Source organism: Anomaloglossus baeobatrachus, chromosome 4, assembly GCF_048569485.1.
Source record: "Anomaloglossus baeobatrachus isolate aAnoBae1 chromosome 4, aAnoBae1.hap1, whole genome shotgun sequence".
NCBI lineage: Eukaryota > Metazoa > Chordata > Amphibia > Anura > Aromobatidae > Anomaloglossus > Anomaloglossus baeobatrachus.
Window position 1 is genome coordinate 396469454 of NC_134356.1, and position 22124 is coordinate 396491577.

General features: G+C 43.7%; 1 protein-coding gene across 19 annotated transcripts in view; it reads right to left on the reverse strand.

The window, feature by feature from the left end:
• The window catches only part of CELF2 (CUGBP Elav-like family member 2), a 621764-nt gene that overhangs the window by 438730 nt on the left and 160910 nt on the right, over positions 1-22124 (reverse strand). Inside the window, exon 1 of one of the 19 annotated variants that reach the window (XM_075345300.1) lies at positions 12872-12892. The exons of the other annotated variants lie outside the window; for them this stretch is intronic. The gene's annotated coding sequence lies outside the window, so the exon portion shown is untranslated. Of the gene's footprint in view, positions 1-12871; positions 12893-22124 lie in introns of those variants that run through there. 19 annotated transcript variants of the gene reach the window in all.

The window sequence follows — 22124 nt, forward strand, 5'->3', positions numbered from 1 at the left end:
TCTCAGAGAGGGTCATGAGCCATATTCAGATCTGACAGAGGGTCATGAGCCACATTCAAATCTGAGAGAGGGTCATGAGCCACATTCAGATCAGAGAGAGTGTTATGAGCCACATTCAGATCTGAGAGAGGGTCATGAGCCATATTCAGATCTGAGAGAGGGTCATGAGCGACATTCAGATCTGAGAGAATGTTGTGAGCCATATTCAAATCTGAGAGAGGGTCATGAGCCACATTCAGATCAGAGAGAGTGTTATGAGCCACATTCAGATCTGACAGAGGGTCATGAGCCACATTCAAATCTGAGAGAGGGTCATGAGCCACATTCAGATCAGAGAGAGTGTTATGAGCCACATTCAGATCTGAGAGAGGGTCATGAGCCATATTCAGATCTGACAGAGGGTCATGAGCGACATTCAGATCTGAGAGAATATTGTGAGCCATTTTCAAATCTGAGAGAGGGTCATGAGCCACATTCAGATAAGAGAGAGTGTTATGAGCCACATTCAGATCTGACAGAGGGTCATGAGCCACATTCAAATCTAAGAGAGGGTCATGAGCCACATTCAGATCAGAGAAAGTGTTATGAGCCACATTCAGATCTGAGAGAACGTCGCGAGCCACATTCAGTTCTGAGAGAATGTCGCGAGACACATCCAGCTCTCCCTCCCTAATGGTAATAACTCCCAGAGCCCCCATTACTGGTATAATCACAGCCAAAGCTTCCACAGAAATCACAGCAGTATACGAAGGTCCAGGGTTTTCCACAATACACCCATGCAAATCTGTTCTTCTGTGTGGGCCACCCTCTAAATTCACCATCTTGAGACCTGCTCTTTATAGCTTTTGGCCAGACCTGGTGCTAAAATATTAAGCTGTCCGAACAGCTACGAGCACCACATCACAGGCCTACAAGCTACCTGTGGTTCCCAAGCCACAGTTTGGGGACCCATGCATTAGAGAAACGTCAGTGGAGTCTACCGATTTTTTGAAGAGAGTACTTGACTATATTTTGTTGATTGGGATGACAATCACTAAAGATAGATCGAGAATGTAGGAAAGGCATGATTCTCTTCTTCTTAGGTATTTTGAGCCACCACCAGAAGTGTCTGGCATTGGCTTACTCCTTTCTGACCTTTGAAATCACATGGATGCAGGTGTATGGGTGTATGGCAGGAAAAGGATATAGTGGGTGGAACAGCTACTGAGTTTGTATGGGCATCTAAAAACAAATCTGTCAGCACAAAATAACAATTTAAACCTATAACAGGTGTTTGGTGTACCATTATTGTTATAAGATAGTTCATTTTACCTTCCCACTTACTTATTTTCCATGTATCTCCACCCACTTCTGGCTAATGTAATGACAAAGATGTGAATCAAGGAAGAGGGGGTGCAGAATGATGAAAAAACAAATAAGTAGGAAGCTGCTCTGAACTGGTTGGCCATCCCAAGAGTAACCGAGTGTCTGCATTTAACTTGACCAATAATTTTGTGTTGACAGATACCCGTGAAGTCCAAAATATCTGTACACAGCCCCATTGTGAAACCCCCATAAATACTAGACTAACGTTGGCTGAACCCATTGATATCAATGAGTGATGGGAGATAAAAGATTTCAAAATGTCGATCCTTTTTCAATCTAAGGGGTACTTTGCACACTACGACATCGCAAGCTGATGGTAGCGATGCTGAGCGCGATAGTCCCCGCCCCCGTCGCAGTTGCGATATCTTGTGATAGCTGCCGTAGTGAAAATTATTGCTACGGCAGCTTCACATGCACTTACCTGCCCTGCGACATTGCTCTGGCCGGCGAACCGCCTCCTTCCTAAGGGGGCGGGTCGTGCGGCGTCACAGCGACGTCACACGGCAGGTGGTCAATAGAAGCAGGGGGGCGGAGATGAGCGGGACGTAAACATCCCGCCCACCTCCTTGCTTCATTGCAGCCGGGACGCAGGTAAGGCAATGTTCCTCGCTCCTGCAGCTTCACACACAGCGATGTGTGCTGCCGCAGGAAGGAGGAACAACATCGTAACATCGGTCCTTCCGAAATTATGGAAATGACCGACGCTACACCGATCATACGATTTCGACACTTTTGCGCTCGTTAATCGTAGTAAAAAGGATTCACATACTTCGATGTCGACAGCGACGCCGGATGTGCATCACTTTCGATTTGACCACACCGACATCGCACCTGCGATGTCGTAGTGTGCAAAGTACCCCTAAGGGTTAAGCTGCCATGAAAGATGTCTGTCAGCGACTCTCTCATAGGGTACAGACGAGTGCTTAGCTGAGCAAGCGCTCCTGGATGTGGGAGGGTTGGGCGAGATAGTTACTGGCTGAACAATCTGTGGACCATTGTTCGGTCGAAACAACGATATAAAGCATATCATGAGATCTTTACATTGACTTCCAAGATTAAAATGAAAACTTAGGTAAAGTACTGTAAATTGCATACTGTTGTTACTTGCATACTTTATAGAGTACATCACACTACATGATGGAATAGCTTACAATCTGGATAAGTTCTCAATAGATCAGAGCCTTTAAAATACATATGGCCTGCATATACATAGGGTAAATGTGTTATCAATAGACCCGCAGTATGTGTTAGTTCTTTTTTCTTGTGGAATCTTCACTCAGTTCACATTTTTTGTCTTAAAATGCATAAGAATTTTGTCACCATTTTTAGCTAATACATATGGAAGACAAATGTTACAAAGCTGATTAACATCTTGAAAAGTTCTAAGGTATTCTGAGGTCATCCCCTTGAGATACTACCGTAGTACATACAGTGAACAGAACGGCATAGCTTTAAACATCAATGTATAAACTGTCGTAATGCTGAACTATGGATAAAATGCTTATTGAGATTAAATAATTGTGCAATTAAAGACGCACAATCACACTAAAGCGGGCTTTACACGCTACGACATCGCTAATGCGGAGTCGTTGGGGTCACGGAATTCGTGACGCACATCCGGCCGCATTAGCGATGCCGTTGCGTGTGACATCGATAAGCGATTTTGCATCGTTGCAAAAACGTGCAAAATCGCTAATCGGCGACACGGGGGTCCATTCTCAAATCTCGTTACTGCAGCAGTAACGAGGTTGTTTATCGTTCCTGCGGCAGCACACATCGCTGCGTGTGACGCCGCAGGAACGAGGAAGCTCTCCCTACCTGCCTCCCGGTCGCTATGCGGAAGGAAGGAGGTGGGCGGGATGTTACGTCCCGCTCATCTCCGCCCCTCCGCTGCTATTGGGCGGCGGTTCAGTGACGTTTCAGTGACGTCGCTGTGACGCCGCACGGACCGCCCCCTTAGAAAGGAGGCGGTTCGCCGGTCACAGCGACGTCGCCGGACAGGTAAGTAGTGTGACGGCTGTGGGCGATGTTGTGCGGCACGGGCAGCGATATGCCCGTGTCGCGCAACAGATGGGGGCGGGTACCCACACTAGCGATATCAGGACCGATATCGCAGTGTGTAAAGTAGCCTTAAGGACTATGTGTGAGCTGGAAGTCTCATTTATAAAGTAAGCCTAAAGAGCTTCCCTCTGACACTCCATAGACCTATACTGTAAAAGCCCCTTTTGGTTCACAGAGAACAGTTTGATCAGGAGAGTCTGAATCACCGTCATGTAACTCAGAAGAGGAGTGGTGCTGGATACAAGAGAAGATGGTGATCAGTGATACCAACACACTGACACTACACTGACAATTACATATATTTAAAGAGTTAAAAAAATAACAGAAGGGTTTCTTTTAAGGGATCCTGTGATGTTAACTCTATTAACTTGTAGATATGGGGTTAGTGGAGTTTTGAAACTGCCCGATGCTGGCACTAAGAAAACCGCTGCAGGGAGGAAATTAACTTCTTTCCTCCAGGCAGTATTTGGCTTCCATTTACTGGAGTGGCACCGGCGCAGTGTCAGTCACCACTCAGTGTATAGTAAGTGGTAGCTGGAACTGAGCCCGAGCAGTGACTGACAATCTGGTACTGCCAAGTACTGCAAATAAACTTATGCTCAAATGATATGGGTTTCAAACCCTAACAGATCTGATATTGATGACCTACATCATCAATATCAGAGTCCTGAAATACTCCTTCAAATGAAATGTGTTCTCAGAATCTTTATTAAAAAACAAAGTTATTAGTCTTGCAATTTTCACACTAACCATTAGGCCTATTATAGACTCTAAGGTCTGGTCATTTCAGGAAGAGTTTCCACCAGCTTCCTTATCCTCAGAGGCCTTGTTACAAGTAAAAAGACTGATTTCACCTCTATACACTTGTGATAACACAGGCTCCCTCAATTATAATTGGTCGATGTTACGTTTGACCTTGCTCCCCCTTCTTTCACAATGCCCTTTACACACGCTCATTAGATGCTTTAATAAAAAAAACTGGGTCAAAATCTGTTCAATGTGGCTAATAACAGTTGTTACTTAAACAACAGAATGCTAAAAGGTGAAAAAATCCCAGTTAGCAAATGTAAAAATTGTGAGATTTCTAATTTTTATTTTTAATAAAAATTGTGATAAGAAAAAAAAAACAGTGCAAAAAAATAAAAATAAAATGTAATCAATAGGTCATTTCTGATGACACATTCCATTTATGTTGACATTTATTGTGTTGCATAGCATGAAGCAGGAGACGTTAACATGGCATTTAACACATGCTAATCAAAATGTCACGTTAAGGTTTGGTACATCATAGTATAAAACACGTTCTACGTGAAGTTAATGTGTGTTATTCCTGGTATTCATTTACATCCCATACTGTGAGAGCAAAACATAAATCTCACCAAACAGGAATTGGTAAAACATAATTTAACAGCTTCTCCTATGTTAATACATTGTTACAACTTAGTCATTTTGTGAAATGGGCAGGTTTATCAGCAGAATATTATCACTAGATGACTAGTAAACCTGCTGCCAGGTAGTCCTCTATATTTATGATCTTTATATAACCTCACTTTCAAACCTAAATGTAAGCTTTCTGCCTATGCACAGCATAATCTACAGAAACCTAGAAATGTGTATAAATCTGTGATGTGAAAAAGATGAAGGATCTAATATATTGAATAGATGAAAGGTGCTTTATTATCTACTTGTTTCGAAGTGTATCTCCATTTATTCTTCTATAGAAAAGAAGGTGTGGTTACATTTCGAAACACGTAGATAATAAAGCACCTTTCATCTATTCAACGTACTGGACTCTTTATCTTTTCCACAGTAGCACAGATTGAGCCACGTTTTCACCAGATTTCTGTACATTGCTTTTGGCCTTAGGGCTTGTGGACCTTGCGGCAGCTATATATCACTTTCATTACTGGTTGTGTGTCACACAACCTAGCAAGGTGAGCAGCCAGCTCTTTTAGCAATTGTTTTATATAGCGTAAGACCCTATTTTGCTCATTTATCCACAGCATTATGCACAGTGTGCTCAGAAAGTTGCCAATCAGTGGTGGGGGTAATAGAGAGAGAGCAGCATTCAAAGAACTGGTAGATCTACAACAGATAAACCAGTGATTTTATCAAAACTACAGCAGGCAGCCCAGTAAGTGATACACCACTGTCCTCTACATCGTACTGAGATGTGAATACTTGGTGACAGATTCCCTTTATATAACTTTGTCTGCCATCTGTAATGTACTTAATTCAGGATATCCCATTGAGTCTGTATCACTTTGCGTAAAGTATAACTTAATGTTTAGAAACAAATTGTAAAAACTTTGTAACTAAATAGTTTTATGTGTTTCAGACACTTTATATCCAATACAAATGTAAGAATAGGAAATAAGATTATCTTAGAATGAGGGTATTTAAAGTCGATATTAACTACAAGGCAAACGAGCGCTCTTCTTCAAACTGCCAGCATAGCACAAGCCTGAGCTACACCATAGTCTGCCCCTTCAGTAACAGCCCACCTAAACGCCGTAACCTTTCACAATAGTCAGAGATCCCATCAGCCCATTACAAATCTATCTTTTCAATAAATAATGTTTTTTCCACTTAAGTCGGTTATGCTTGTTTTTTCTTACCCGTGACAGCGCCTGTCAAAGTTTTGAGATTGATGCTGGCATGCAGTGGGCTGAGATAAGCAGCAGCACGAAACCCCTCCGGCTAGCATGGAGATAGTGAAACTTGTAAGGGTTTCCGAGGAGGAAGAGAAATGTGGACTTCTCCTTTTTTATCAAGAATACAATCTTTCTGTTTCAGTTTGGCCACCAACACTACTAATTTCTCAGTATCCTAGTCTCATTATATGACATTTATACTAATTTCTTATTTTTGTTGGTGAATTCGGCAGCAGATGTCGTCAACTTTAGAGCACTTCTTATCAATCCTTTTTCCTACCCTGAAAAAGTGAAACATGATAAAAATGTAATTGGTAAGCCCAATGAACCATCTCTGCTGCCTCGTGTATATTAAGGGTCTATGAGATGCTCCTTACAAGAATTTCCTGGGCTTCAGAGAATAAGTCGCTGCTTGACTTTGTCATACAAGTCACATAGTTCCCTTCTACCGAGGAGCGCTGACACCAGAGTCTTAGGGATTTTGTAAGGCAAATTTTTCACACGCTCAGCCACATAACTAGTTAGGTCACTTAATGCCACTTGCATTTTAATATAACAATTCTGTTCTTCCACTGACATTAAATTCATCCATTTCTTTCTTTCCAGTCACTTTTCCTGTTACTTCTTTCACTTGATTTAGTCGAAATGTGAAAGTTCTAGTAACTTCACTAAGCTTTATAAATATCGCCGACTATCCGAAAAATATTCCGCTGCATTTCCCTTTACTTCTAAAGCACATCTAGTGAGTTCTACTTATTACTAACTTCATAAAAAATATTTTGAAAAACTTTTTCACTTGTTGCAGATACACAACCTATCATTTCTTGGTGTTCTACATGGTTATATAAAAAGCTCAATAGTAACAGAGCACATAAATTGAGAAAACAATCATGGCATATTGAATTACATGCCTCATTACAGAGGTATTCTTCCTAAACACAGGCTCCATAAAGCAATATACAGTCTTGAGTATCCATTTCGTAAAGGCGGTGGCTTGTAGATTGCTTTTATATATATATATATATATATATATATATATATATATATATATATATATTGTGAGGTAGCGCGGTCGGCTGCGCAGCAGAAGACACGGGATCCAGGCATTAAGTTTCACAGCACACGGTGTTTAATGTCCAAACAAAAATCCACAGCAATATACATGTCTCTCCAGCAGAGACTCAGGGAGTTGTGATCACTCCCTCACACCCGGCACACCTGCCCTCGTTCCTGTTTCCTTTTAACCCTTCCTGAAGCCTGTAGGGAAACAGCATTAACCCCGGAGTGGAGTTGCTTTCTATCATGGAGTGAGCACAACCGGGGCGAGACATACCGGCCGTCATAGATAACCCCGGTCACAGTCTCACATACCCCCCCCCTCAGTTCAAGCGTGCGGGGTTGAACTCCTGCCATCAAACACGGGCCGCGGGACAAGGCATCGGCGTTGCCCTGCAACCTACCGGCCCGGTGTTCAACCGTAAACCGGAAGTTCTGCAGAGAAAGGAACCACCGGGTAACCCGGGCATTCCGTTCCTTGGCGGACCTCATCCAGACCAGTGGAGAGTGATCCGTCACCAAGCGAAACTGCCGTCCCAGCAGGTAATAGCGTAGGGACTCCAAGGCCCACTTGATCGCCAGGCACTCCTTCTCCACTACGCTATAATTCCGCTCGGGAGGGGTGAGCTTCCTACTTAAGAAGGTGACGGGGTGTTCCTCCCCCTGAACCACCTGAGACAGCACTGCCCCCAGGCCGACCTCTGAGGCGTCAGTCTGTACTATGAACTCCTTCCGGAAATCAGGGTGTACAAGAACGGGCTGTCCGCACAGGACCCCCTTCAGGGCCCGGAAGGAGTCCTCGGCCTGCGGAGTCCAGCGCACCATGACGGACTTCTTGCCTTTGAGAAGGTCCGTCAAGGGGGCTGATAGTCCCGCAAAATCCTTTATAAACCTCCTGTAGTATCCCACGATACCCAGGAAGGCCCTAACCTGCTTCGTGGTCAGGGGTCTAGGCCACTTCTGGATCGCCTCAACCTTGTTAATTTGGGGCTTAATCACTCCTTGGCCTATCACGTAGCCCAAGTAGCGGGCTTCCGTGAGTCCCAACGCACATTTCTTGGGATTGGCTGTCAATCCGGCTGTTCGAAGCGCGTCCACCACCGCTTGTACCTGTTCCAAGTGGGTCTGCCAATCGGAGCTGTAAATAACGATGTCATCAAGGTACGCTGATGCATACGCCTGGTGGGGTTCCAGCACTAAGTCCATCAACCTCTGGAACGTGGCCGGAGCGCCATGTAACCCAAAAGGCAAGACAACATAGTGGAAGAGACCCTCCGGCGTAACAAAAGCAGTTTTCTCCTTGGCGGACTCCGTCAGTGGCACCTGCCAGTACCCCTTGGTCAGGTCGAGCGTGGTAAAATACCGCGCCTGTCCCAGCCTATCAATCAGCTCATCCACCCGGGGCATGGGGTAGAGATCGAACTTGGATATTTCGTTCAATCTCCGGAAGTCATTGCAGAACCTTAAGGAGCCATCGGGTTTTGGTATTAGGACAATGGGACTAGCCCATTCACTCCGGGATTTTTCGATGACCCCCAGGCGTAGCATTGTCTTCACTTCTTCTGATATGGCTTGTCTTCGAGCCTCCGGCACGCGGTATGACTTCAGGCGTACCTTCAGGTGGGGCTCGGTGACAATGTCATGTCGTATCAGACTGGTCCTACCCGGCAACTCGGAGAAGACATCGGGGTTCTGCTGAACCAGCCGTCTGGCCTCTCGCCTCTGTTGCTTGGTGAGGGCTTCTCCAATCCTTACTTCCGGTTCGTCCTCTCCGGAGGTCGCTGGAGCCGGATGTGAACGACCCGAAGAGGAGGGAGGTGGGGAAAAAACAGCCATCAGGCTTTCCCGTTCCTGCCAAGGTTTTAATAGGTTGACATGGTATATTTGTTCAGGTTTCCGCCTACCGGGCTGCAATACTTTATAGTTAACCACCCCGACTCTTTCCTTTATCTCGTAGGGGCCTTGCCACTGAGCCAGGAATTTACTCTCCGCCGTGGGAATCAATACCAACACCCGATCCCCGGGATTAAAGGTCCGCACGGTGGCTTGTCTATTGTAGCGGCTGCTTTGCGCGGCCTGAGCCTCCTGTAAATGCTCCTTCACAATTGGCATGACCGCGCTTATGCGGTTCTGCATTCCTAAAATGTGTTCAATCACACTTTTATGGGGGGTGGGCTCTTGCTCCCATGTTTCCTTTGCCAGGTCCAACAATCCCCGAGGATGTCGCCCGTATAACAATTCAAAAGGCGAAAACCCCGTGGATGCCTGTGGCACCTCTCGGATGGCAAACATCAAATAGGGAAGCATCATATCCCAGTCCTTCCCGTCTTTGGAGATCACCCTTTTTAGCATGGTTTTCAGGGTTTTATTGAATCGTTCTACTAACCCATCCGTCTGAGGATGATACACAGACGTACGCAACTGCTTGATCTGGAGTAGCCGGCATAGTTCTTTGGTCACTTTAGACATGAATGGGGTCCCCTGATCCGTAAGGATCTCCTTGGGCAACCCCACCCGGCAGAACACAGAAAACAACTCCCGAGCTATAAGCTTCGCCGCAGTATGTCTGAGAGGTATCGCCTCTGGATACCGGGTGGCATAGTCAACGATCACTAGGATGTGTTGGTGCCCTCGAGCAGACTTTACGAGGGGCCCCACCAGATCCATCCCTATCCGTTCAAAAGGGACTTCTATAATGGGTAACGGCACCAACGGACTGCGAAAGTGGACCAGTGGTGCGGTAAGCTGACACTCCGGGCAGGTTTCGCAGAACCGTTTTACCTCCCCAAAGATCCCGGGCCAATAGAACCTTTGCAATATTCGCTCCTGCGTTTTCTTGACCCCTAGGTGGCCACTCATCAGATGTTTATGAGCCAAGTCGAGGACCCGCCGGCGATACGGCTGGGGCACCACCAACTGCTCCACCCCCACGCCCCGTATTTCATCTACCCGGTAGAGTAAATCCTGTTTAAGAGCGAAATGGGGGTACCTTACCTGGGCACCGGGCAGCTGGGCCACCCCGTCAATTACTAACACCCTATTCCGGGCATGTATTAACGTAGGGTCCTGGAGTTGGGCTGTCCCAAACGCATCCGGGGATGCCTCCAAGTCCGGGATGGGCTCGACCGTCTCAGCCTCTCCTGCCAATACCTCTAGGGGCGACCTATCGGGTTCACATTCTGTCCCTATCATGGGGACCCCTACGGCAGGTGTCCCGGATTCAGGATTGTAGGGCTCAGGCCCCAGACTGACCAATATCGGAGGGGATCTAGGGGTTCCCTTCCATAAAGTCCAAAAATAGGGCAGATCCCGTCCTAGGATCACGTCATAAGGAAGAGTGTTAAGCAGTCCCACCTCATGTTGCACCTGACCGCAAGGTGCTGTGATGGTGACAATCCCCGTGGGATAGTCTCGGCGGTCCCCATGTATGCAAACCACCCCCACGGTACGTCCTGTGGCCTTTACTTTAGCCCTCAAGGTGGATCGCACAAGGGTCACTAAGCTTCCGGAATCCAACAATCCTGTAACCGGACATCCATTCACCTGTATTTGGCACAAGTGGGGCTCAGTCTCTGGGGGAACCAGGTCAGCGGTACACACCACCTGAGCATACATTGAACCCCGCCGGGTAACCCCACAATCCATGGGCTCCGTGGTCAGGGGACACTGGGCTTCCATATGTCCCACCCGCTGGCACCGCCAACATCTAATAGGGAAGGAAACCCCCTTGACAAGTTGTCGTTTAGGGTACATGGCCTTCCGGACCTCAGAAACGGCGGGCGCGGCCTCAGCCAGGATGGTAGCGGACTCCTGTACCGGTGTCGGCGGTGGGTCCTTGGCCCTAGGCTTGGAGGGGCCGGACCGACGGGCGGTACGCAAAGTCTCAGTGTCCCGTATCAAGTCCTGCGTAGCCACATGCCGCTCTACCAGGGACACTAATTGGTCCAGGGTACTCGGGTCACCCTGTCCTACCCACCGTTGAACGGTGACGGGTAAAGTGCGCACAAAACGATCCACTACTACCCTTTCCACCATTTGCGCCGGGCTCAGAGTGTCAGGCTGCAACCACTTTTTTACAAGATGTAATAAGTCATAGGCCTGGGAGCGTACGGGTTTGGCTTCCTCATAGAACCACTGATTAACCCGCTGAGCCCGTACATAGGTATTCACCCCCAACCGAGCCAGTATTTCGGCTTTCAGGGTCACATAGTCAATGGCGTCCTCGGTACCGAGGTCCAGGTACGCTTTTTGGGGTTCCCCCGTCAGATAGGGCGACAATACCTCAGCCCACTGGGGGGTCGGCAGCTTTTCCCGCTCGGCCACCCGCTCAAACACTGCCAGGAACGCTTCCACATCATCCCCCGGGGTCATCTTTTGCAACGCTTGTCTCACCGCTTTCCGGACGCTGCCGTCGTCACCCGGTCCCGGGGTTGTTGCTGCCGGTCCGGCACGGATTGACTTGGCCAGGAGAACCATCTGTTCTTGGTGCCTTTTTTCCTGCAATTTCAAGGATTGCTGGTGCTGTTGCTGCTGTTGCTCCAACGTCCGGAGCAGGTGGGTATTCACCTGTTGTTGCTGTGCATTAGCCTCTTGTTGTTGTGCATTAGCCTGCTGCTGCTGTGCATTAGCCTGCGCCAAATGCCTTAGTATGTCCTCCATGGCGTCGCTGGGTTTGGGCCGTAGTATAGCTGCTTGAATCCAGGACATGTGCTACCGGATCACCAGAAAAGGAAGTACACCTCACCGGGCTGGCATGCCCGCCGATTCTCCACCATATGTGAGGTAGCGCGGTCGGCTGCGCAGCAGAAGACACGGGATCCAGGCATTAAGTTTCACAGCACACGGTGTTTAATGTCCAAACAAAAATCCACAGCAATATACATGTCTCTCCAGCAGAGACTCAGGGAGTTGTGATCACTCCCTCACACCCGGCACACCTGCCCTCGTTCCTGTTTCCTTTTAACCCTTCCTGAAGCCTGTAGGGAAACAGCATTAACCCCGGAGTGGAGTTGCTTTCTATCATGGAGTGAGCACAACCGGGGCGAGACATACCGGCCGTCATAGATAACCCCGGTCACAGTCTCACAATATATATATATATACTGTATATGTATACATAAAAAATAAATAAATATATATATATATATATATATATATTCTGTATATATATATATATATATATATATATATACATATATATACTGTATATGTATAATAAAATATATATATATATATATATATATATATATATATATATATATATATATATATGTACTGTATATATATATATATATATATATTACTGTATATGTATAATAAAAAACATATATATATATATATGTACTGTATATATGTATGTATATATATATATATATATATTACTATATATATATATATATATATATATATATATATATATGTATATATTAAATTAATAATTAAAAATTAACTTAAAACTTCATGCAATCTCAAGACAAAGCTAACATTGACGCGTTTCAAGCAACAGTGTGCTCTTAATCAGAACAAAAATGCATATAAGATATATATCTATATCGTATGGTTTTAAGAATTGCATTATGAAATATAGTACAACGTGCGGAATAGATCCACAGTAATTCTATTTGTAAATTCTGCCAATTAAAAGTGATATGCACGTTCCATTTCCAGCCCTGTTCATCGATTTAGAAAACCAGAATGAGTATTTGTAAGAAGCGAGCGAGTAAAACATAACGTACCTTTCCAACTGTCACCAAAGTTACATTTGAAGCGGGTTCTGCCCTATAACGCACGGCTTCCTTTCTCTACAAGTTCCTCTTTTAGAGATAGAAACACTTTCAAGCCTTTCTAATACGATTTGTCAGTTTCGGCCCAATTAGTTGGATTTCCAACCACAGCCACTGTGTCTACTAATTAAAAAAAATGGCATTGCTCTGTGCAAAGTGCAGGGCTGCAGGAAGACTCTAAATAGCACAGCAGTGAAAAATGATGAAATGAGCAGATCCGGCTGAATGAAATGAGATGTGGTTTTGAAATCGTCTTGCACAACGGATGTCCTTTGTTAAACTTTATAATTTTTTCTCTTCTTGGTCGCTGTTATCTTCTCCAGCCTGTAGCTCATTCGAGCAGATACCTTTTAACCCCTGTCATATTGAATGCAGCATATCTTTAATGCTAAAACTTTACAGCAAAAAAAAAAAACAACACATTTTTTATCTGTTGCTTAAGGATCTAATTTTTTTTGCTCTGTGCTGTATTTTGTCAGGCTGTATTGCTTAACCTGCTACATTTATACGTGCACTGATGAAATATATCTCCTGCATAACTGGATTTTAGGTGCAAATGCTAGACAAAGAGAAAAAGTGGCTAATGCTATACATTTCTCCAATTAAAATATAAGATCTAGCCCAATTTAGACTTAACATAAACTATAGAATATGGAGAAAAGTATTGGACGCCTACACATAAAACCTACCGGAGCTTTTATGACATCCCATTCTGTATTCATAGGCATTAATATGGAGATGTTCCCCCTCCTTTGTAGCTTCCACTATTAGGCTATGTGCCCACGGGACAACGTACAATGCAGATTTTGCCGCGGAAAACTTGCGGATTTATCTGGATTTTCTAGATAAATCCGCAGGTTCTAGCAAGTACAGACACTACCCATGTTATCCTATGGGATTTGGGGACTGCTGTATCAATAGGGCGGTATGTGCGGCTGCGGAATATGCTGCAAATGTCCTGCAGCCGCACGTAACTGCATGTCATTTAATCATGCGGAAATATCTGCGGCATTCCCGCTCCTCCACTATGGAGATACAGGGCAGGAATTCCGCAGGTATTTCAGCCCTTGTCTCTCAGGTTTACCGCAACAAAAATGCTTGGAACACAGAGCAATGGATAGCTGCGGATTCCAAGGAGCAGCTGCAGGAAACCTGTGGACAAACCTGCGGAAATATCCACGGGTATGTTGTCCCGTGGACACATAGCCTTATAGTAGTGCTTTCTAAATGAGTTTGGATGTGTCTTTAGGAATTTGTCCATTTATCGGAAGAGCATTGTATGGTTTGCAAGATATATGTGGGTCACATTCTTCCCCAGCAATTTTACCCAACCATGTCTTTATGGACCTTGCTTCATGTACTGGGTAAACATTCTCTTAAATTTGGAGGACTAAAAAGTCTTATAGGTCCTTTCCAGTGACTTTGGTGTACTGGGTCACAGACATGCTGGAAGAGAAAAAAGCTTTTCTCAAACTGCTCTCGCAAAGTTGGAAGCAGAAAATCATCCCTATATGCTGTGGCCACCACCAGAAAGCCCTGATATACAGCATTCTAGAGTGCCCAGGCCGATCTGTATAATGTAAAAAACATCTTTTATTATACTTGCCTGTGGAGCGGTCAGGTTCGATGGGCGCCACTGGTCTCGGTCCGGTGCCTCCTCTCTTCTTGCGATCGCCATCCTTCTTGCTTCATGTGGATGACACGTCCTATGTCAGCCACACAAAGGTTGCCATTGCCCTCCTGCAGATGCACACTTCTCTCTGGCCTGCTGGGGGCAAATCATAGCATTGTAGTGCGCATGCGTGGTCACTGTTTGACCTTTACACCGTCCCTGCGCATTACAGTACTTTGCTTTGCCTTCAGTAGGGCAGAGAATAGTGCACCTGCGCTGAGGCACAATGGAGGACACTGTGTTGATGATGTAGGATGTATTATCCACATAAAGCAGGGAAAGGAAACAGTGTTTACAAGAAGAGAGGAAGCGTCGACTCAGACCAGCAACGCCCACTGGACCGGACCACGCCGCAGGTGAGTATTATAAGAGGTGGTTTTATAGTACACAGATTGGACAGGGCACTTATATACAGTATCCTTAAATGCTATATATAAGGGCTTAATGGTGGTGGCCGCAGCTTATAAGGGTCACTTAAATTTTGTGAGCTCTTTAGAACAACCCATTTGTAATTTCAGACTGCGGGGCTAGGTACTGGATTTTATATACTTGAGGCAATTGGAAAGGAATGAAGACCCTGAATTCAACAATTAAGACATGTGTCCCAATAAGTTTGTCCTTTTAGTATATGTGTACCTTAAAAAATATTATGAAATTGTTTCAATAATGAGAGTCCTATGTAACACATACTTTTATTTTCATGGCATCAGACAAGTCTGCTGACGTACATGAGGATCTTTTAGTGGACCCTGGCATTGACTACAATGGTCCACAAAGGTCCACCATTTAGGTCTGACTTTAAAGCCATTTACTTAGGTCTATTACTTATAGGATGATTTTCAAATAAAGTATTAGATCTTAGAGATATATCCTGTTTGTACAATGACAGAAGCATGGCCTACTACAAAATTAAAAGGGGTTGTGCACATGGTGGATGGAACCTCAAAATCATTTCATTAGGTAGGCTAAAGGAACCCCAGTTCAACACTGCAATTATTAAAACGTAGTCTTTATGGCCAATACTATGGTGGGTCACATGTACTACATAAATATTAAATATCCTAATTGTATGGATGTTTCCATTTAGATGTACTTACACCTTTCCATTAACCATCACTAGTGAAATGAACATAATAAGCAGCTTCACAGATGTTGAAATAATTTTCATTTCTATTAGGTGGACATATTCATAGTATAAAAATATTGTAATTGTCCACTTCCAAAGCTGCATATTCTTAAATCAAGGCCATAAACCTGCTCAATATATACTCTTCTGTAATAGATACTGTGCAGAACGGTTTACTACGTTGTTGGGCTTTTATGCAGTTTTCTATCTCACAGTATGTACATCTAGTTATTAGCAAGTAAAACCATTATTTCAATGTTATTTCCCAGGAGAAGAATTAGAGAAATGCAAGCCATCGTCTCAGGAGAGCATCCGCCATGAAACAGAAAGAAAAAGTAAACAGAATAAAAAAGGTTGTTAAAATGTGACAGAGGCAATAAAGTGCTTCCTATCCTACATTGTGTATTCCTGATCAAGACTGTGGCTGAAGATGCACAAATCATAACTATCAATAAGAGCATAAACTGTGGATCTAGAGTAATGGATGGAATCTTAACCAGGCTGTCATAAGTGATTATGGCCGAGAATGAGGACAAAATATGCTGCTAGTAGTCTAGCCCATTCATTTAGAAGGTTTTCCTATCTTAAATTAGTGATGGCATATAGCTTCTGTGGACTGGGTATGAAAGACGGCGGTCTGACCACTTGGAGCTCCATGATCCTGAGATGTTTGGGACATAGTACTGGATTAACTTGACTTTTCCCTCAGCACAGGGCTCCCTTGACCACAGACTATGTAAGGAACTGAAGCATAACCCAATTTAGGTGAAGGGTGTGATATGCAGCTGGGATCAAATACTTAAAAGGGTAAGAGGAAATATAAAGCAGCCTTTGTCCATTTTATTTCAAGAATATTGGGGGATCCCAGATGTCGTATCTTGCAGGATACATGTACTATCTTTTACGGCTAGATCAAATCATCTTTGAGTGACAGCTATTCCTCTTGACTCTACCATGAATATGAATGCTCAGCTCAGTCAAGGGAGAAAAAGCCACTGCCAGAACAATTTTGCAACAGCTTATCTCCCACAAGAACACAGGATCAGACATGATGAAGCCTGTGTACCATCTATGAGTTCCAGCAGAGCTTAACTAGAGAAGGTACAATGCAGAGCAACCAAGGTTATTAAAAGGAATCTGTCAGCAGGTTTATGCTATGTAAGTTGACGTAAGCATGCTGTAAGGGTTAAAAAAGAAAAAGCAACTATTTCTCTTATCAGTGTGTGTGCTGGTGTTTATTTAAACTTATGGCTTTATTGCCCTGTGATTAACATTGCAGAACCAGAAATACAGGTGCAGAGATGTTTGGAATGACCCCTGCTGTGATTGACACCTCACAGTCAATGCACAATCTCTGAGAGCCTAGTGTGGGTGGGGGCAGCTCTCCCAGCTCAGCTACATGCTTACAACTCAATTGTTTGATTATGTGAGAATGGCTGCACCCAATAATCTATGTGATACACCATTGGATTTAGAATCCCCTTGCTTACATTATGCTGCTGTCAGTTGAAGTAGCAAAACCCTGTTAACAGATTCCCTTTAAGTGAATGAGTGAACTGCCATACAAAGACAGTTTACCAAACGGGGTGATTCACTTTAGAAAAACAAAGGCTTAGGGGCGATCTTATTATTACAATGAACAAATATATGAAGGGATGGTACAGAGATATTACTACTGATCTTTTTACACCCAGGTGTGCAACAAAGACAAGGAAGCAACCTCTACATATAGCGTAAAGAAGGTTTGATCAACATCATCATCATGATTACAGGCTGGGATTATTTACTGTACAAGCATTGATAATATAGAACTCTCTGCCACCTGATATTTTGACAGTTCACTCATTGAACAAATACAAAGAGGGCCTGTATGCCTTACTAAAAATATATAATGTTAGAGGTCATGGGCATTAGATTCTATCATCCAGGGAACTAGTGTGGCTGCTGGATCAGAAGTCGGGAAGAAATTTTCCCCTAATATGGGAAAGTTAGCATCTGCCTTATGAGGTCTTTGCCTTAAGCCTGCTTTACACTATACGATCCAGCATACGATATCGTATGCGATCGTACCTGCCCCCATCGTATGTGCGGCATGTTCAATTTGTTGAATGTGTCGCACAAACGATTAACCCCCGTCACACGCACTTACCCGTCCACTTACCACTTACGACCTCGATGTGGGCGGCGAACATCCACTTCCTGGAGTGGGAGGGACGTTCGGCGTCACATCAACGTCACGCGGCAGCCAGCCAATAGAAGCGGAGGAGCGCAGATGAGCGGGACGTAAACATTCCTTCCGCATTGCCGGCGGGAGCCGCAGGACGTAGGTAAGATCTGTTCATCGTTCCCGGGGTGTCACACACTGCGATGTGTGCTACCCCGGGTATGATGAACAACCTGACATTCAATTTTTAGGAAATGAACGACGTGCATGCGATCAACGTTTTACCATTCAATCGCAATCGCACGTAGCTGTTACATGCTACAATGTAACTTACGATGCCGGATGTGCGTCACTTACGACGTGACCCCGCCGACACATTGTAAGATATATTGTAGCGTGTAAAGCGCCCTTAACTCTGGATTATTGTAAGATTATAGGTTGAACTTGATGATCTTATGCCTATGTACAGCCTTAACGACTATGAAATGGAGACTATAACAGGACAGACTCAGAAGATTCCTTTACACACTAGGTTGTCGGCCAATCCTGCAGTAATCAGCAGGCTCCCGTTTGACATTTATCTATCCCATACTACACATAAAAAAAGTCTTTGAAAACCTTAAATGTTCAGATTTCCCTTGCTGTATTAACATCAATGTGCAGCGCATATGTAAACCATCTTCCGTACAGACAAGAGACTTTGTGTTGAGCTTAGCCTATGGCTCTAAATATTTATGCAGTGCTACGGCGTGTTTCACCCTGGAGATCTACACCAGCACATATCAAAGAAACATACATTTCTTGTGATACACAACTGGCAACTGGCTTGGTCGCATAAGGTATGAACAAAGTGCATACATATATGACTCAATGCATTTATGCTATTAATCATGTATATGTTCACTAGTGACTAGTACTGCGAGGACTAGGCTTTGTTATCCTTCCGACTCTTGGTTCCTGACTCGGCCTATAGCCCCTGGAGGTTATTTGTTCTTCTGTTTGTAAGAATGTAATAATTGAAGCACATGCACCAAAACTGGAGCATCCAGACAGCCTAATATTCTCTTCTCCGCCTGTTCCATCCCTCCTCCCATGAAGAAAATGACTCTTAATCAGCATGTCATTCTTTATAACAACAGTTTTTATAATCTGAGGATGGCACAGAACAGCTCTTTTATTACATCGTGTGATTTTAAAGACAACTGGATTTAATTTACTCAGTGAAAAGATGCAGACAGCTGCTGCCTCCGATTCTGAGACTCATAGGCAAGTCTTCAATCTGTGTCCTATTGAAGAAGTGGAATTAGCTCCAGGTAAGAGAGGAATTACATAGGTTCACAGACTGTTCGTAGTGGAAAAAGAAGTTCAATACAGATATGAATTCCTTGTTGTGATGTAGCAGAGCTGAGTTTGTCATTATCATGATATCACAAGGTTATCAGCGAGTGAACCCTTGGCTTTAAGATTTAGAACCAAATTTAGGTCTCAAGAGCCTGTAGGCATGGACTTTCTGGGGCTTTAGACTTTGGCTATAAAATCATAAAATCGAAAAGTGTAAGATTACTCTAACATCTAGCAGTATCGGTAGTCTTCCCCTTTTCACTTTCTGAGCATGTTTACCTCACGGCCTTATTGTATAGCCATGATAAATCAATTCTAATAATACAATTTCCAATATTTCATTGTAGCAACTTTGCTGATCATGAGCGTAGTACCAAAATGTTTTAGTTGCATCCACGCCCTCTTTATTGAGGTTAAAGGGAACCTGTCGGGTCCCCTGTGCCTCCAACCCAGCAGCGTCCAGAGGGCTGGATGTGGCCCACCGGCTGCACTTTGCCCAGCTCTGCTGTAGACCATAACCATTGTCTGTCTTTCTAGGTAGACTCCCTTTTATTAAACAAATGATGCTGTTACACTATCTCCTGAATGATCAAAGACATAAATCTCTTCTTAATTTGAATGCTGTTGAAAGGAATTGCTTACTTGACATTATCAGAGACAACAAGACATGCCAGAAGCTATACACACTAATCTTCACATCTCAAAATATTTCTAAGAAATGTGACCCCCCTCCACACACACACACTGGGAAAATTACATTGAGATATATAGAAAATACATGTTTCTTTACCCAACTGTCTTTTTTGTCATTTGCATTTACTATCAAACACATCAATATACAGTTTAACTCAACAAGGACTGAAAAGGTTAGTGCACCCTGCTCTGAGTACCGGATAACTATCACAGTTCTAACATTGAATGGCCTATTTCTAATCCATATGTGTCAACAATATAAAAGCAGACAAGTTTTTAGTTGTAAGAGGTTTAAAATGATGTACATTTTTTTTCTCAAACTTACTGTATTTTTTGTTCAATAAGACACACTTTTTAGCAAGAAAACATCTTGCTGAAAAGTGCGTGGATCTTAAAGTCTGGAGGCCGCTTCCTATGATCAAGAGAGACACTGACCGAGAGTCCTTCCCAATCACAAAGAAATGCTCTAGTCCTCCCGAGACTAGAAGAGAAAGGTACCAGGATCTGTACAACCCTACACATGCAGAGTAGCTGAGGGACCTTTCACCTGACCAGCTGAAGGAATTTTAAGGTCTTGTAATCTGTCACAAGCCAAAAAAGAACATAACATTTTCATAATGTATACTGTGTGTGCATATTGTGTGTGTATATGTATGTATTGTCTGTGTTTGTGCATGTGCTGCATGTGTGTGTATATAATGTGTGAATATGTGTATATATGACCACTGTGCAAATGTAGTAGATCTGGGTGTGTATGAGGCATACAGGGGAGTTGTATGTGTATGTAGCAGAGCTGTGTGTGAGTGTAAGAGAGCTGTGTGTCTGTAGCAGAGGTGTGTATATATAGGAGAGCTCTGTGTATGTGTAGCAGAGTGTGTGAGAATGTAGGAGCGCTGTGTGCATATTTAATAAAGCTGTGTGTCTATGTAGCAGAGCTGTGTGGGTATGTACGAGAGCTGTGTGTATCTCTAAGAGCTGTGTTTATGTATCAGATGTCTGTATATAGCAGAGCTATGTGTGAACATAGGAGGTCCTTATTTGTATGTCTCAGAGTTGTGTGTGAATGTAGAAGATCTGTGTATATAGCAGAGCTGTGTGTAAGTAGTAAAGCTGTGTATGTAGGAGAGCTGTGTATATGTAGCAGAGCTGTGTGTCTGCGTCAAAGCTAAATATGTAGGAGAGCCGTGTGTTTATGTAGCAAAGTTGTGTGTTTATGTATGCAAGATGTATGTGTATGTAAGACAGTCGTGTTTCTATGTAATACAGATATCTGTACATTTAGCATAGCTGACCGTGTGTATACTCTGCATGTAGCAGTGTTTAGTACATTGATGAGCAAAAGGGTAACAATGTATTGAACTTTTGAGTTTCAGGCACCATATCTCACCATCCACTACAGTTTCAAATATAAGATTACCAACATTTTATAGATAATCATCTTGGCTATCAAATACATAAAGGTGACTTCCAGCTATTTAGCATATGATTAGTTATGCAGATTCATGTCATGTCATATCATTGTTACTGTTTTGCTCCTGATGGTGGAAAAATATTTTTCTTCCTGTATACTACAAATTACAACCTGTTCTCACATTCCCTAATAGTTCAGTATGTCAGCGAGCAGCCATGGAGAAAATTTCCCAAAAAAGGAGAAACAGCATCATCCAGCTCATCAATAGCGATCTCTTGGTCAAGAAAATCGCCAAACTGCATGATGTGAGTGCCATGACGGTTGGAAGAATACAAAATGAAGTCCGTTCATCCATTGAAAAACCAAGCTGTGGACAACCAGGAAAAATATCAAAGTTGACAAGTCAGCTCATCCAAAATCTATCATTTCTGGCGCAATAAACACGGCAACAGAGGTGGCTCATATGCTTTGTAATAGTGAGATAACAGATGTCCTTGCAAACACCATGGGACATACATTACACAAGTCTGGAATGGTGGCTCAAAAAGTGGAAAAAGCTTTGATTTCGACATCATCATAAGAAGCGTTGGCTCAAGTTTGTAAATAAGTATGAAAAGTGAACAGTAGAAGACTGGAAACGAGTGATTTGGAGCAATGAGACAGAAGTCAATAGATGACTCTGATGGCTGCAAATGGGTCTGGAAGAAACAAAGTATAAAGGGGCTAGTGGATTGAGAAATTGAAGGAACTGTCAAGTTTGGTGGAGAAAGCCTGATGATATGGGGTTGTTTTATAGAC